This window comes from Lissotriton helveticus, chromosome 5_1, assembly GCF_964261635.1.
Source record: "Lissotriton helveticus chromosome 5_1, aLisHel1.1, whole genome shotgun sequence".
NCBI lineage: Eukaryota > Metazoa > Chordata > Amphibia > Caudata > Salamandridae > Lissotriton > Lissotriton helveticus.
The window spans coordinates 1,651,694,416-1,651,712,998 of NC_136065.1; the positions used below are offsets into that span (position 1 = coordinate 1,651,694,416).

The 18,583-nt window shown below is 44.5% G+C and overlaps 3 non-coding genes across 3 annotated transcripts; all 3 read left to right on the forward strand.

The window, feature by feature from the left end:
• Positions 1-4,433: 4,433 nt before the first annotated feature.
• Positions 4,434-4,505, forward strand: TRNAT-UGU (transfer RNA threonine (anticodon UGU)). Its single transcript has one exon. It is a non-coding gene; the product is annotated as a tRNA-Thr (tRNA).
• Positions 4,506-6,374: 1,869 nt separating this feature from the next.
• TRNAS-GCU (transfer RNA serine (anticodon GCU)) lies at positions 6,375-6,456 on the forward strand. Its single transcript has one exon. It is a non-coding gene; the product is annotated as a tRNA-Ser (tRNA).
• Positions 6,457-7,045: 589 nt separating this feature from the next.
• On the forward strand, positions 7,046-7,117 carry TRNAT-UGU (transfer RNA threonine (anticodon UGU)). The gene has a single exon. It is a non-coding gene; the product is annotated as a tRNA-Thr (tRNA).
• Positions 7,118-18,583: the final 11,466 nt, after the last annotated feature.

Below are 18,583 nucleotides of genomic sequence, written 5' to 3' on the forward strand. Positions count from 1 at the left end.
AAAGAAATGGGGAGAGAGGACAGCCTTGTCGAACGCCTCTACCGAGACGGAAAAATGAAGAAATGAGACCATTGGCACACACCGCTGCTCTAGGGTTTGCATAAAGGAGGGATATAAGGGAAATGAAGTTAGGGCCAAATCCAAACCATTTTAACACGGAAAAAAGAAATGACCATTCTACCCTATCAAATGCCTTCTCGGCGTCCAGGGCAATAGCAGCTAAGGAATCATTGAATCGTGGGGATTTAGATAAGACATTAAAAAGGAGCCTGGTATTGTCGGAGATAAAACGACCCTTAACAAAACCCGATTGTTCAGGACCAAGGAGATCTGGGAGAAAAGGATCAAGCCTAATGGCCAAAGATTTGGCATATATTTTATAGTCAATGTTGACAAGGGAAATCGGTCTATAGTTCTTGCAATGTTGATGATCCTTGCCCTCCTTCGGTATGATGCAGATGTAAGCATCCGAAAAAGTGCCTGAGGAGGCATCGCTGGTCTTGAAGGAATCAAGAAGGTGAAATAATTTGGGTAGAAGAAGGTTTGCAAAGTGTTGGTAAAATTCGACGGTGAAGCCATCTGGACCGGGAGCCTTATCCTTTTTAAGTGAATGAATTGCAGTGCGGAGTTCGGGAATGGTAAGGGGTGCCTCAAGGGAGGTCAAATCAACAGGAAAGGTGGAAGGAGGGTGTATGCTGGATAAGAAAGTGGAAATAGAGTGAGCAGAGGGTTGAGTGCCAGAAGAATAAAGTGCAGAGTAGAAGTGAGAAAATACCTCCAGGATGTCAGCATCTTTATGTTGCAGTACTGAATTGATATCAAAAACAGACTCCACATTCAACTTATTTTGTTTGACTTTCAAATAATTGGCGAGAATTTTCCCCGCCTTATTTTTCCCACCATAAAATTTTGAACTGGATTTCAGGAGGTACAGGGAAGCATCATCAGTGGATTGTTTATTATAATTCATTTTTGCAGTGATGAGAGCTGTCAGAGTCTCCTGAGTATGAGAGGTATAGTAGGAGTGCTCTAGGAGTTTAATCTGAGACAAAAGATCATTAGTGCGTTGACGAGCAATTTTACGTTTTGCCGCATCATGTCTGAGGATAAAATCTCTGGCAGCTGCTTTGAAAGCGTCCCAGACAGTGTGAGCAGGCAAGGATGGGGTCTCATTAATAACAAAAAATTCATTGGTGAATTCACTAAAGGAGGTTGTAAATTTGGGATCAGTGAGGAGGGTATTGTTGAAGCGCCATCTTTTAGGACCACTGGATTTGGGTAAAAAATCAATGTTGACCAGGACAGGAGCGTGATCAGAGAAAACAATGGGACCAATCTCCGCTTGGGTAAGGGATTGGGAGATATGGTGGGAAAGAAATATATAATCAATACGGGACTGGGAGTGATGAACCGGGGAGTAGAATGTAAATTCTTTGTCGGTTGGATGACAAAGTCGCCATGCATCAATTAATTTGTGCTGGGAAATGGCGTGGGCAAAAAGTTTATGGGATTTATTAGGAACAAATGAAGACGTGGAGCGTCTATCCAAAAAGGGGTCCAATGGTAGGTTACAGTCACCTGCTAAAATGAAATTGTCATCTATGCAATCAGTGATACGGGAAGCAAACGCTTTCCAAAAAATAGGATCTCCACCTGTAGGGGCATATACATTAAGCAAAGAGAAAGGGACACCTTTAGAGGATAGTTTGACAAATAACCACCTGCCCTCAGGGTCAAAGTCAGATTGTAGCACTGAATGAGTAAAAGATTTGCGAATTAACAAAACAACACCATTTCTTTTGCCATCACCAGGGGCAGAAAAAACCGTACCCACCCAACCTCTTTGGAGTTTAGCAGCCTCACTATCAGTTAAGTGGGTTTCCTGTAAAAAGGCAATGTCAACATTGAATTTAGCTAAATGAGAAAGTATCTTTTGCCTCTTAATGGGCGAATGTAAACCTTTAACGTTCCAAGAGACAATACGAACTGACATTAAGAAGATATGAAAGGGGAAAGTGCAGAGCAAAAGTGAAGGTAAGCCTCAAAGAATTCGAGAAGGAAAAAAATGAAAAAAGGAATGAAGGTAGGAAAGTGTACAGAAGAAAACAGGCAGAGAAGTGCTAAAAGGGAAGAGCATGAGATAAAAAAATGCGATAAGAAAAACATGGGGTAGTACTTACAAAAGGTGTTGGGGGATGGGTGTTCAAGGGCAGGAAACAGAAGGGAAGGAGTGGAGACGAGAGACTAGAGGAGGGGGGAAAGGCCAACCAACGGAGGACAAGCAAACGGGGTCACGGGACGTCCCACCGGAGAGACACGACGGCACACAACGAGACGAATCTGTGAGAAAGAGAAAACAATGAGATTAGAACAAGCAAACGACTAAATAACAGGAGAAAAGCGTTAGATTAAACAATTGGAGAACAAGAATAAGCCAGCACGAGCTGAGACCGACAAGGTCATGTAATAACTGGGGAACCTGTGGAAGAAATATCATAACGTTAGAAGAACAACAAAATATCATAAACATCAGGAAAGACCGGAAATACTAGCAACAGAGTCATGGCGGAAAGGAAGAAGAAGGGCCAGAAAATTCCATATCAGCTGGACCGCAGGAATTGAGGAAACTGCGTAGTCGGAGAGGATCTTCAAAAGTCATTGTCTTGTTGTTATAAGTAACTTTGAATAAACAGGGGTGAAAAAGTCCATATTTGGCTCCAATGGAGCGCAGTTCTGGTCTCATGTCAAGAAATTCTTTGCGACGAGAGGCAGTAGCTTTGGCGTAATCCTGAGCAATAAACAAGGTGGAATCCGACCATTTCAAATGAGGTATTGCTTTAGCCGCAAAAAGAACCTTCAGCAGATCCGTATACTCAAGAAAGTACATTATGATGCCTCTTGGCTTTGTCGCAGGAGAAGGGTTGGAAGGAGCTCTACCAAGCCTGTGTGCGCGTTGAATGTTAAGAGAAGTACCTTCAGGAAGATGAAGGAGCTTGGGCAAGAAGGATTTGAAAAAGGCAATGGCATCATTCCCCTCGCAACCTTCCTTCAGGCCGTAAAGACGCAGGTTATTGCGCCTATTTCTGTTTTCAAGGTCCTCCACCTGCTTCTGGAGAGTGGAGAGCCTCACATCCATATGTACTGATTTGGTAGCGGCTTCCTGGAGAGAGGACACAGTCTTTTCCACATTAGAGACCCTGGTATCCATTAACGACCAATTGTCAGTTAGTACTTGCAGCTTTGAGTTGGTCTCCTCCATAAATGGGCGCAGTGCTCGTATTTCCTCGAGAAGGAGTTCCATGGAGATAGCTGTCGGTGATTTTGGGGGCGACGGAGGATTATGTTTCACCCTCTTAGGAGTGGTTTTCGCTCCGGGCAGGGGGAGGGTGTCCATGTGGAGAGAAGAGTCGCAACTGGAGGGGCCTGCAGAGGCTTCTAATTGAGCCAACGCAGTAAATAGCTTCGAGTTTTTAACGAAGTTGCGTTTAAGGGTCTTGCCAGGACCCTCCGCCATGGAAACGACAATGAAAGGAAATCTCCAATAATGGGTAGAGCAGATATACAGCGCAGAAATGAGGAAAACCCAGCAAAGTCAGTTAAAGGAGGAGGTGGAGTGAAATCCAACACAAGTCAGGAGCAGTTGAGAAGAAATGGTTGCATTCCGAGCAATATGAAGTGAATAGCAGAGGTGACAGATGAACAAAGCAGTAGAAAGTGCAAAATGGCCACCAAAGCTGAGGAGAGTGCTGGAAATCGAGTAAAAATGAAAAAAATGATTCCAGAAGAAAAAGAAGGTCACCTGGCCACGTATTCCTGAAGCGCCGTCATTCCCTGCAATTATGGGATGTTGCCGTGAGCTGTGCACGTTTCTACAGATGACGACGTGTCAGGCGCGCTCCTGAGACAAGCGCCGGCTGAGGCATCAAGATGGCGGTCGCGGCAGTGGTAGAGCCGCGACCGAAGCAAAACGGAAGCCGCCATGCAGGGATGAGGAGCCAGTTTACAGCGTGTGGCTTTTCAGGCGCCGGAAGGGTTCCGCTATCGTTTGCAGGTAAGCATTTCGTTAGAGGAAGGCTGGAACCGCCGAATTCCCCCGATGGAGACGGAGCCTCACCCCGCTGCGGCCATCCGTCACGGGCACTTAGCCACGCCCCGACAGATCACTTCTAATAAGTGAGTTCTCTATCTGTCACTGATTGCGGACATACTAACTAGAGCTATCAGTATGGTCATAAATGTGAATACTCTTATGTTCTCAAATCAAAATGGAGTTTTTCCTACTTCCAAGAAAAGTGTCTTAAACATGCTCTTCAATTTGTGCACGCATGTAGACATTCAAATGCAACTGCATTTCCATACAGAGTCTCAAAATCATAGATATCTTCATACCGCAGTAAGAATACATGAAGCGATTTACATACTGCAGGCAGGCTGGCCTTGTAGCTCAGTGGCAGAGCACTGGTCTTGTAAACCAGGGGTCATGAGTTCAAGCCTCATCAGGGCCTTTTTATATGTGAGTTTCTGTATGTTGTTTCCAAGTCATTCTTTCTAGGAGTCACACATTGTCTTAAGTCTGCTTATTGACAAGCTTCCCTTTCCTGCTTTCATCGTATCAAGAAGACTTCATGAAAACCATTGAACCATAAACTATTGCCTCACCCCTTCCAAACGCCTGACAAACGCCATTCTCACCCCGCCGGGCAAAGCCAAATAAGCCATGCATATTTGAAGTTCCTTTGAAAGTCAGAGCGAGGACTATGACCTCTGTTCCGACTGAGTCTGCATCCACAGAAAGGATGAAATAAGGATCTAGAAATATCACCAAGGAGATGTGAACTTCATCCCCCTTAAAATACTTTTCCTCCCAGATGCCCCGGCTCTTAGTCAAATGAGGTTAATCTTCAAAACCCCACCCCCACTAACCATAAATATCCGACTCTCCTGCTGTCCATTCAAATGATACAAGGTATCTTGTACATTGTGAAGTAGTGTGGCTCACTGGTTAGAGGCGGCAGACCCGAGAGCAAAGGACGGCCCGGGACCAGTGTTCGATTCCCGGCGCGGCAGGTTTCTGGACCAGGGTCAGTGGACTCGATAATTCTCTCGCCTTGGTGCCCACTCTGATCAGCGATCACACTCGGCAACTCTAGGCATTAGCTTGCCTCATCTTCACTAACGGCCCCACCAGACTGCTGGGGATGCCTGGTCTCACCCTGGAGATACCCATTAAGGGACCATCTCTCAGGGAAGCCAGGAAGGGTTTTGCAGCGGTTGAAGTGCCTTGGGACCCTATGGGTAAGTAGTGTGCTATATAAATGCCTATACATAGAGAGAATGTGAGAAAAAGCAGAATCGCTTCATAGATTTGGTGACCTTGGATGGATGGGCTGGATAAAGAAGTGAACCTGATTTCGGGAAAAGGAGTATCGTGATGGGGATGAGGAAAAGAGAACATGGACCACATTCACAAGTTAGAGAAATAAATGTAATAGGTTGAATGGTTTTAAAAAGTTAACTTTGAGCACGAATTGTGTTTTTTAAACTGCAAAGAATTAAAAAATCAATGTGGGATTGGAGGCACAATCTGAGCAGAAAGCACCATAAGCTGCTATGGTGCAACTCTTATGTTGACTAGAAACATTAATATGATGACGCTCTTCTTTTGATATGTCTTTCAGTTAAATTGTATTGTAAGTAGCTGATACAGCACTGTTTGCAGCTCCTCAGTATATGGTTATCCCGTGACAACAATGTTTTCATCATATTTATTATTCTACAAATGTATTTTTAAATGCACTGATGTGGTGTTTGCATGCTATGCAAGACGGCACATCATGGAATGTTTATAAGGAGCATCGAATTGGATTGTGATATTTGCACCTGGAAGAGTCGGACACGCATATCCTGAAAAGAAGTAAAGACTCTGTAGCAAGGGCCGTCTTTACCCTGAGTATAATCTTAACTTTTAGTGAAATGGTTTATGAAAAACCAGTAAGCTGCTCCAGGTGAGGCTCGAACTCACAACCTCGGTATGCAAGTACTGCTGTATAAATACCGCGCTAACCGATTGCGCCATTGGAGCTCACTGTTCTCATATCTCCCCAGTTGAGCCATCTAGAGCTGACCAAGTAGATACTGGCACTGCTCCCTTATTCACTGTGCAAGATCGACTCACATGCTAGCATGTTATCATGACTATTAAAAACTACAGTCCTAATGGAACAGATTTGATAATTCTGCTATATCATGTGCTCTGTCTATTGAACACCACATTCATTTGCCAGTTCTGACACAGTCTAGGAGAAACTTATGATTATTTGTAATTAGCACATAGTAAGAATTTCCTAAAAAATGAAACATAGTCACCTAAGGCAGACGAGGTGGCCGAGTGGTTAAGGCGATGGACTGCTAATCCATTGTGCTCTGCACGCGTGGGTTCGAATCCCACCTTTGTCGGAACACCATCAGACACTCTTTTGAAGGTGGGCATGTCTCGTAGTACAATTACACTCTCTTTCAAGACACAGCCATAATCCACTAGAAGGGCCCAACTGACTATTCCATTTTGGCAATTATGTCAAATTAAGGGAAGTGTTGTGTGCTTAATTGAAATTAGATCTTTCATGAAGTGTCCAGAGGATTGCCTTTCCCTCACTCCTGGCCTTCTAACCAGTTTGGATAGATAGACTGATAAGAAAGCAGCTCTTACTCCTAAAGTTTCAGCCATCTCAAGTGTATGACTGTTGACATATGTCTGCCCCACAGAGACAGATCACTTCTAATAAGTGAGTTCTCTATCTGTCACTGATTGCGGACATACTAACTAGAGCTATCAGTATGGTCATAAATGTGAATACTCTTATGTTCTCAAATCAAAATGGAGTTTTTCCTACTTCCAAGAAAAGTGTCTTAAGCATGCTCTTCAATTTGTGCACGCATGTAGACATTCAAATGCAACTGCATTTCCATACAGAGTCTCAAAATCATAGATATCTTCATACCGCAGTAAGAATACATGAAGCGATGTACATACTGCAGGAAGGCTGGCCTTGTAGCTCAGTGGCAGAGCACTGGTCTTGTAAACCTGGGGTCATGAGTTCAAGCCTCATCAGGGCCTTTTTATATGTGAGTTTCTGTATGTTGTTTCCAAGTCATTCTTTCTAGGAGTCACACATTGTCTTAAGTCTGCTTATTGACAAGCTTCCCTTTCCTGCTTTAATCGTATCAAGAAGACTTCATGAAAACCATTGAACCATAAACTATTGCCTCACCCCTTCCGATCGCCTGAGGAACGCCTGACAAACTCCATTCTCACCCCGCCGGGCAAAGCCAAATAAGCCATGCATATTTGAAGTTCCTTTGAAAGTCAGAGTGAGGACTATGACCTCTGTTCCGACTGAGTCTGCATCCACAGAAAGGATGAAATAAGGATCTAGAAATTTCACCAAGGAGATGTGAACTTCATCCCCCTTAAAATACTTTTCCTCCCAGATGCCCCGGCTCTTAGTCAAATGAGGTTAATCTTCAAAACCCCACCCCCACCAACCATAAATATCCGACTCTCCTGCTGTCCATTCAAATGATACAAGGTATCTTGTACATAGAGAGAATGTGAGAAAAAGCAGAATCGCTTCATAGATTTGGTGACCTTGGATGGGTGGGCTGGATAAAGAAGTGAACCTGATTTCGGGAAAAGGAGTATCGTGATGGGGATGAGGAAAAGAGAACATGGACCACATTCACAAGTTAGAGAAATAAATGTAATAGGTTGAATGGTTTTAAAAAGTTAACTTTGAGCATGAATTGTGTTTTTTAAACTGCAAAGAATTAAAAAATCAATGTGGGATTGGAGGCACAATCTGAGCAGAAAGCACCATAAGCTGGTATGGTGCAACTCTTATGTTGACTAGAAACATTAATATGATGACGCTCTTCTTTTGATATGTCTGTTAACGCGGGATTACTGGTTACTAGTTACCTTACCAGATCCCAAACCAAGTCGACTGGAACGTTGGTACCTGTCATTGAGTAAAAGGCAATCTAACAATAGGTCACTTAATTAAGAACTTACACCACTCTAAATGACCACTGACCAGGATTAAGTTTCAAAGATTTAATATAAAACCAAAGATAACTGAAGATACAAACTTCTTAAAATGAGATTCAGAAGGTAAACTGGTATCACTATGAACATGAATTCTTTGAATAATCTGAGTCTACAAAACAGAATAATGAGTACAATTTCGAATATCATGAGCGTTGCCAAAATGGATACAAGTTGCAACCTCAAAGTCATTACAGAAAAGAAAATTCAGGTTAGTCTGTCCCTACACTACTCTAAATGACATCCCTACTTAGCAAGATCTTTACCCCTCTAGGTGTCAGCCGTGGTGACTTCCTAAGAAGAGCACACACTTCTCTTTGTCTCTTCTCTGATAATGGGTCTCTCCTGATCAGTCTATCTGCCTACCCATCCGCTTCCTTAGGCTCCCAAAATCATCTGCTCTGCTCTCCTCCCGGGTCGCTTTCCCTAATACCAAATCACGTTTCCGATAGGAACGCCCCTTGGGACGCCCCTCACGTGGTACATCTTTGCGCGGTAAACTCCATGATGGTACTCTTCAAGACCCTCGTTAAAGTTGACCTTGGTTCCCAGGCTTCTTCTCCAACGCGCCGGTGCCTCCTGAAATTCCTGAAAACTCCTACAGGCCTGCGCCAAGCGCCACTGAACAAGGCCCCTTTCATTCTAACTGATTAGGACCCTCGCACCTGCATACAGTTCGTCCTGCAGTGGGCCTCAAATTCCAGACTTTACCATATCTATAGGCTATAAAGCATACGTAGCTCTCAGTACTTGGCACCTCTCGACTCCTTCTCTAGCGAGCACATGGCAGATCAAAGGAGATGACACTATCAGTTCAGGCCTACTTGATTTACATGAAGTGGGTCCCTGCACTCTAAAACATTTAACTTGCATTTAAACAGTATTCTTAACTAACACATTTCTAAAAGCAACACATCTATGAAGCATATATTTCAGTACTATTCGATAATACATTTGGAAGAACCACGTTAACCCCATCTCACATTATTTTAGCAGCACGTTTAGATTTTCTGTGAATTGCCATGAGGCCTACACAATATACTGGTTTGTAGAGTTCCACTTAACTCTTACATGAATCCTTTAACATGAGAACGTGAGGTTTTCATATTCATTCTAACATTCCTACATTAATCTCACACTGTTATGACTATTGTTACTCTACTTAAACACTCTATACATTTCACTACTAAATATAAGACACTCTGGTGCAAGGCATATGTTAACTAACTACGTGTTTGTAAATATGGTGCACTTATACATTTTTTCAGATTTGTGCTCTCTCAATCCCCCCTTTGATGACCTTCAGGGGTCATCACCATCAAAACACCATCACAAAAATGTAGGACCCCTCAAAGTGAAGTCGTGGCAGTACCACCTCTTTTCATTGTCTCCAATGCCTTCAGACTCCTATATTGAGTATCCTGCATCGCTGTCAACTTTCTCTCCTGTTCTCTCATAGATCTCTGCAACCTATTTGCTCTATACCACTGATACAGACGCACCAATCCCCACAAAGTGATTACACAAATCACAATTATGATGATGGGTTTCAGTATGTACCAGACGATACCCTTTCCTAGGTTGGCAAACCAACCTCCAACTTTACCCATTCCCTGACCTACCTTTTCCCACACATTCACTTTTGCCAGATCCTCAATTTCATAGTGAATTGCAGTGATGTTTCGTATGTACTTCTCTAGAGGTTTTGAATTGTCCGGAATGTAAGTGCAGCATTCCTGGACCTTCAAAGCCTTACAGACTCCTCCCTCTTTGGCTAACAGAACGTCTAAAGCAAGTCGGTTCTGAAGAACCATTGCCCTAATCGATTGCATCTCACCCTCCACCAGCATTAATGATCTAGCAGTACTGGCAGATAGCCTATCTACGACTGTAGCTAGCCTCCTGATCTTAATGTCATTCAATATTAATCCCAAAAAAGGGAAATACCACCCCAAATACATCTCCAACCACTTCTTCAGCGGCAAGGTCTCTTCTCCCCCTAGCTTGTTTTCCTCTCTTTGTTGTCTCTAAATCCTCAGCATGGTATATTTTGGGAAAGACAATCGCTAAATAGCACGAACCGTACCAATTGTCTGGTAACCTCACATAGGCATTCCTTCCACACACAAAATATACATTTGGTATGGCTTGCATCTCTTTCAGGAAATCTTTTGAGTAATACTCTAATTGGAAAGCATGTTCACAACTGACTTCCCCTACGAACAAATTTTCATAATAGGAGGAACTTCTGTGAATACATAGTTTCCCCCTTTTCTGTTTGTCTATAGCAATTGGTCCTTTGCTACCCTTCCTTTGGTGTTCCCTTTCCTCTTTGGTCCAATCTGTCTCCCACTGTCCTGAAGCTTTCTGAATATTCTGCCTTCTGTATCGAGTATCCACCTGCCCTATAAACTTCTTCTCAATTTCTGATACTTGAAAAGTCAGATTATTTCTTCGGGCATGTGATGTGTCTATTGTTCTCCATGGAAGAAACCATTTCTGTAATCTGTCTTCACTCTTGTAATAGTCCCACTTGTTTAAATGCTTGTAATTTGGAACCTCTGGTAATGTCGAGTCGAAGTTCGAGAAATAATACTCGAATCCTTCTCGTCCATAGAATATGCTCAACAACAAACTGCATGTGATTCCATATGTCAATGGAAGATGATGGTATCTGATACCCTCATCCACAGAGGCTGGTAATTGCATACAAACGTAGCAATTCTTCGCCTCCATGACATCAATGTACTCATAAAGTAATTTGGCATAAGCATTTGACCTGAAATTTCCCTGTGACTCATCTGTGTGTAACCTTTTTATTTCTGCATCTAACAACGCTTTGTCTTTATCATTGATGTTTCCCTTATAATTTACAGTAGTGGTTCTTTGTGTTGACACTCCCTTGACTTCTTTGACTGCAGTTGCATCCCTCTCGTGTCCCACTATGTATGAGACAGTGACCACTAAAATTATCAGAGAAATCACTATTCCTAACAGTGTGCCAACTATGCATTTTGCCCTGCGGTTCGGGTTGCCGGCCTCCATGTTCTCAAACAGCGTAGCTCTGGATGTTCTTCCAACGTCAACTTCTTCTTCTTTTCGAACAAAGTCTTTCTTTCACACAATGTCTCTCTTTTGAACACTTGGAAGCTGACAATTTACTCCGCAAACCAGTTTAAAGTCCTGTAAAATATAGACAACCCTAGCCCTTCTCCGTCCTCTAAAAGGGGACCCCTACCATTTTCTTCTTCCACTCGGCGCTAGGTTATCTTGCAGCAATGTTTACAAGTTCTTTTCAAGAGTCTTATATCCGTCTGAAGTTATGTATTGTTCAAGGAGGGACACCACATCCTCATAAATATCCATACGAAGAAGTATTCCCTCAAATTCTGGGCAGTTCTTACAACAACATGGAAAGTCAACTGTTTCTAGGATTATTCTCCTTATTTCGCTCTGGACAAGTGGACGGACGAAATTGAGACTTAACGTTTTTTCAATTTCCACTCCTGGTACTATCAGTTCTACATCCACAGTTACAAAGGGGTCTGTTCTGACCAAAATCACTTTCTTCACTTTCCCAGTTCTGCGCCCCTTTGAAGACATTTACAATAAGGTATTAATCCACAACAATGAGCATTCCAAGAACTTCTACTACTCGCTCAAGCATTTCCAAACGAAGAAGAGTTCCCTCCAATATTGGATATCGTGAACAGCAAACTGGGAACTCAACTGTCTCTAAAATCAATTTTCTTATTCCGCTCAGGAGAGGAGGATAAACGATGTTGAGTGTCAGCAACCTTTCGGTCTCCGCTCCTGGCAGCAGGAATCTTATTTGCACTGTAATGATCGGGTCAGTTCTGACCAGGTTCACTTCCCTGATCCTCCCGGTTCTGTGTCCCCCGGACATCTGCAACGAGGTAGGTCCAATCGGGAGTAGAGTATCTTCTGCTAGGCAATCGCACCCTCCTTGATCTTCTAAGACCTTCCTCGGCTCGATCCTGGGTATCTTCTTCTGGATCTGAGTCTTCGGATATAGGAGCAAGCGTTTCTTCCTGAGCTGACCTTAAGCTTAGCCTCCTCCTCCTTTCCGGCCAAGTGGCAGCTCCAAGCCTTATTCTCCTATTCCTCGTCCTCTCACTTAGTTCTTGATCGCTCTGATACTGATCTGTGTCTGAGTCGTATTCACTACTGCTCTCTCCTTCAGTTGCGTCCTCAGTCTCACTGCCGTTCTGTCTTCGCTCTTCGTCTGGATCCGATGCGTTCCCAACTTCTTCCGACACTCCCTCAGCCAATCCGATCCCTTCTTGTGACTCTTCCTCCACTTCAGGACTTTCGTCTGGGATTGAAGCTGTTTCTTCTAGAGGTGCTGGAACTCTTCGAGTATGGGATGCATGGATCCAATTTGGCAGCCCCCCGCACTTCACCGCGGTGTTCGTGATCAGGATTACCTGAAAGGGCCCACGCCAGCGAACATCTAGGCAGTTCTTCCAGACGTGCTTCTTGACCAACACCCAATCACCTGGGTTCAGATCATGACACAGATTCCTTGATGCTGGAACTTCAGCCGCATGCACCTGAAGGGACACAGAATGGATGGCGTCAGACAGTCCTTTACAATAATCCAAGATCAGATCATCTGTAATATTCAATAGGGCGGCAGTTGGAACTGTGGGAAGTCTCATGGCCCTCCCCATCAGGATCTCGTGTGGGGAGAGGCCTGTCCTCCTGTCAGGAGTGCTGCGCATACTCATGAGCACTAAAGGAAGAGCATCTGGCCAACTCAAAGATGTGGATGCCACTACTTTAGCCAATCTATTCTTCAAAGTGCCGTTCACTTGTTCCACAATTCCTGAAGCTTCTGGTCGATAACTACAATGCAGTTTCTGATCAATCTTTAGTGTGGAGCACAACATCTTCACTATTTCGCTGTTAAAATGTTTTCCTCTGTCCGATTCCAGAGAGGCAGGCACCCCGAAGCGCGGTATCAACTCCCTGAGCAACAATTTAGCCACTGTGAGTGTATCGCACCTACGTGTAGGGTACGCTTCAACCCATCTGGAAAATACGCATACAATCACCAACACATACCTAAGGCGGTTGACTCTTGGCATTTCAATAAAGTCTATTTGCATTCTATTGAAAGGCCCCCCCGACCTCCCAATGTGACTTAATGTGACTGGTGTTCGTTTGCCTACATTCAGTTGTTGGCAGGTAACACATCGTTTGCATACTGATTCTGCTGCTATTCTGAATTTTGGGCAATACAAAGTCTGCCTAAAAACTCTCAGCATAGCGTCTCTTCCTAGGTGTACTGGACCATGTATTTCTCTCGCCATGGGATTAGCTAATTCTTCAGGTAACACAGCCCTCCCATCTGCTGAAACCCAAAAATCCATTTCACTTCGCACACAACCTGCTGTTTCCCATGCCTTTTTCTCAGTTTCTGGTGCGTTCTCCTGCATTACCCTTAAATCTTCCCAGGTATCCACGGTCTCTAACATCATGCTCAATTCTGTCTTTTCTTCAGTACCATCAATTTCCACTTTTGAGAAAGAATAATTTTGTTCTGCACAGTAGCGTGCGACCTCATCAGCGTACCTGTTGCCTTGTGACACAAAATCTGTATTCTTAGTATGCGCTACACATTTTACTATGGCAATGGCAACTGGACCTTGTAATGCTTCTAACAACAATCGCACAAATTCTCCATTTCGAATGGGCGAACCAGAGGAAGTCATGTAACCTCTCTGAGACCACAACTGCCCGAAATCATGAACCACACCGAAACCATATTGACTGTCAGTGTATATGGTGACTTTCTTTCCGTTTCCTGCTATGCAGGCCCGAGTTAGGGCAATAATTTCAGCTACCTGTGCGGAATGTACTCCTTCCAGGCAAGCGGCTTCCACAACTCCAGTAATGGTACAAACAGCATAAGCTGCTCTCAACCGACCAGTATCATCTCTTAAACATGAGCCATCAACAAAATAAATCTCATCAGGGTCAGACAATGGCTCATCCACAATATCTGGTCTGGGTTTCGTGCATAGTTCAGTCACATCAAGGCAATCGTGGTCTTCACATCCTTCGCCTTCTATTACAGTAGGTAATGGCATCAAGGTAGCAGGATTCAAGACAGAGCATCTCCTGAGGGTCACGTTCTCCGCAGCAAGGATAAGTTGCTCGTAGCGCGTGAGCCTACTATTGGTCAGATGCTGCGTCTTCGTCCTGGTCATTAACAATTCAACTGAATGCGGTACATACACCACCAATGGATGTCCCATCACAATACTCTCGCTTCTTTCAATGCTGACACCCGTTGCAGCAACGGATTTGAGACATCCGGGCAACGCTGCGGCTACTGGATCTAATGTAGCCGAAAAATATGCAACTGGTCTACGGGCATTTCCGTGGGTCTGTGCCAAGACTGACAAAGCACATCCCTCCCTCTCACAACAATAGAGTGAAAATGATTTCTCGTAGTCGGGCATTCCCAGGGCCGGAGCACGACACAAATCGTCTCTCAGCTGCAAGAACGCCACTAGGCATTCGTCGTCCCATGGTACCGGATCACTCACCTCCTTGTGCGTCAGTTTCTGTAAGGGCTTTGCTTTCAGTGAAAAGTTAACTATCCACTGTCGGCAGTAACCCACCATCCCTAGGAACATTCTAACTTCTCTCTGTGTGGTAGGCGCGTTCATCTTCATTATCGCCTCAATCCTCTCTGGGGACACCTTGCGTTTTCCCTTTTCTAACCGGTGTCCCAGATACTGCACTTCTGTCAGACAATACTGCAACTTGCTCGGAGATACCTTATGTCCGTTTTCAGCTAAATGATTCAGTAGGGCAATGGAATCTGCTTTACAAGCTTCCTCAGTCTCTGACGCAACAAGTAGGTCATCTATGTACTGTACCAGAACCGAATTCTGCGGCAGCACTAGATTTTCAAGATTCTTCTTCAACAACTGGTTGAAGATGGATGGGCTATCTGTGAACCCTTGTGGGATTCGACACCATGTTAAAACGCGATCTTCCATTTTAAAAGCGAAAAGATACCTGCTCTCTTCATCCAAGGGGATTGAAAAGAAAGCCTGGCAAAGATCTATCACTGTGAACCATTCTGCTTGACATGGTATTTGAAACAGTATCACTGATGGATTCGGTACCACGGGGCAACATGAAACAACTATATTGTTAATTTTTCGTAAATCCTGCACTATCCTGAATTTCCCGCTAGGTTTCTGTAAACCCATAATCGGGGAGTTACAAGGACTACCCACGATTTCTTTCAGTATTCCCTGTTGAATCATTGACTCGATCACAGGTTTTATTCCTGCAATCGTTTCTTGAGACAATTTGTATTGAGGCGTTCTTGGAAACTCAACATTTGGTTTTACCAATGTTTTTACTGGTTCTACCCCTTTAATCAATCCTATTTCTTCTCCTGTGAAATCCCATACCTCTGATGCCACTGCATCTCGTAGGTCTTGGGGAAGATCTTCCACTGTCAGAGTAGGATATAGTTCTACACAAGATTTTGAATTGGCCACCTTGAAAGTAGCATCATCGTCTGTAGTCTGTACCTCCACTCCTTGCGGGGTGCAGTATATTGTGCAGTTCAGTTTACACAACAAATCCCTTCCTAACAGACATACAGGACTCGAATCACAAACCACAAACTGATGCTCGTTCATATGGTTTCCTATTTTCACAGACACCGGTTCTGTCAAGGGACTAGTCATTCTTTTGTTTGCAACTCCTACCACCTGAATCGTTTCCCCTGACATCGGCAAACCTGGAACCACCGCTGATCTCAGAGTTGATCGAGTAGCCCCAGTATCCACTAAGAACGTTGTAGGACACCCTGCCACCTCTGCCTCAACAAACGGCCCTCTCTGATCCACCTCTAGGACTGCCCCGAGGGTACAGTCCTCTTCACTACTCACACGTTGTCCTGTCAGTGGGTCAATGTAATAACACTTTTCTTCCTCGATAAAGAGAGGCATTTGTTTGAAGACCTTTCCCCCTGTCGATATCTTCGGTGGCTGTGGGAACTAGGCTCGTGGAGCCGAAGTCCCCCCTTTGGTCCCCTTGCTTCCCGTAACTGTCCCCTTTGGAGCTGGAACTTCTTGAACCTGCTCTTCGACTTCTAGTTCTCCATTTTCAGGGTTAAAGGGACACTCGCGTCGCCAATGTCCCACCTGGTGACATAAATGGCACTTTGTCGTTTTCTTTAAAGTGGCAAAGTCTACCCTAGGTCTCTGTCCTTCTTCATTGTCCTTGTTCTGACCGTTTGGCTTTCGTCCCATCCCCTGCTTCTGCTGTCCACCTTTTCCGGCTGACTGCATTTGCACCACCATCAATTTCTCCTTTAGATTCTTGGCTTTAGAATCTATCTCGTCACTACAGTATCTCGCATAACGCAGGATCTCATCTAATGGTTTGTTTTGCCAACAAATTAAATGTTCTTGGATCATCAAACAAATATCTGGTCTCAGCCCCAAAACGAACTTTGACACAAACTGCCCTATGTCCTTGGGATCCATTACATCTAGCCCACTGTACTGTTTGAATATTTTCAGTAACCTCTCATAAAACTCGTGGACTGTCTCCTTGGGCTCCTGCCTTGTTCTGTCTATTTTTACCCAATCTATATCTTGTGGAGGCACTTTATCCTTTAACCAGGCTATTACTCTTTCGTACTTTTCCATTACACTGTCCGCTGGTCCATTAGTTCTAGCATTCCTCTCGGGCTCTTCATTTGGCCACTGGACACTAATCTTACGTTACCCACAAATCCCCTGGAACCACAATGTCGAACAAGGTGTTCAAATCAATCCACAATACTTTGGAGATCTTTACGAACCTTTCTACCTGCTTATACCACTCTACTGGATTTTCCCTCAACTTCGGAAATGAGTTGGTAAAGGCAGCTAAGTCTCCTCGACTCCAGGGCACATGTACATAATTTCCATTTGATACTTCTCGCAAAGGGAATGCCTCCATCTGCATCACACTTCCCTCTGGGGTCATCCCACTGGTACTCCGCCTAGCAGTGCCCTTTTTCGACCACCTCTCTTCCCATTTGTCCAGTTCTCTCCACACCCTTATTCCTGATATCAATTCTCTTATGTGAGTTTTTAATCCGGTAGTTCTCTTCTCATCTAAGTCTTGGTCCGAGTACTGTAATCTGTGGTTACTCTGCAGTGCCCTTGTCCTAGATAGATCTACGGTGTACCTGTCTGCCAACTTAGTCAGTTTCTCATGAAACGCCCTAGCTTTCCTAGTAATATCCTTCGCTATGAACAGCAGCTGATCTTGTTCGTACAAATCGATCCTTTCTAAAGGCACCGTCCCTTCTATAATCTCGTCTAAATCGGATTTTAGGCTGGAGACATCAAGCCTTTTGACCTTTATCGCAGCCTTTAGTACCTCTGCTCCAGATGCTCCTTCCACATCCTTCCCGTCCCAGCTCCTAGTCCTGCGTCTAGGCACTGGTGAATTAAAAGGAGTCCTCCCCCGCTCCCACCTCTCCAGGTCCCACGCCTTCCCATCTTCTCGGGGTGGATAATGAAACACTCCTTCGCGCCTCATAGCCCCGCTTTCCCCATCCTGTCTAGTTTCTCGGGATACCTGGTAAGATTTTCCGTTACTCCCTTTTTCTTCCTCATGCACCTGTGACCTCCGATCACTCGATGTATGACGTGACCTTTCACTGTTCCCTCTTTGCCAGTGATGTACATTTTCCCCAGGTGCATGTGAGTGATGAGTGCACCTAAACTTATCCCTGTACTCTTGCGTTCTTTGGTCTCCCTCGGTTTGCATGAGGCGAGACACCTCCTCACACTCCATGCTCCTACCATTCTGCTCCTGCTGTTCCCTCCCGTTCATCGGACAAGTAACTCCTCTGCTCTCCTGACTTTGCCCTTCTCGGCCCTGACTGCTTTCGCTAGCTCCACAATGAGATACAGTCCCGCTACCTCTGCTTACCCACTCTGGTTCTGTTCTTGACCTGTTACTCTGAGTTACTGCGGACCCATCCCATTCTCTCAAGTCAGCTCTTAATTCCGTATAGGACTTTGGCCACGGTCCCCTTAGATCCATTGGTCCTCTTGGACCTCCCTGTCCTGGATTGGGACCTACTGTTGTATCTAATGGGGTGTTCCATGTTACCGATCCTGGCAATTGTTTCCATGCATTTGTCACATTGTTCCTCCTTTCCATCTCAATCCTTTCTCTATCCAATTGCCTCTGTTCTTCCTCTCTATCTCTCTCAGAGTTATAGATCGATACTATAGGTCCTATGGTGACAGGCACTTGGAGAGCATCTGGCAACCCCACAGACTCGACCCTTTCGGTGGTTGGCGTTTTCTGCACCACAAACCTTCCCACTACACTCTGTACATTGTTGTTATAAGGTGTCTCCTCGCCTTTGATAGGCGTCCATTCTGATACTGGGAGTGGTGTATACCCCTCTAT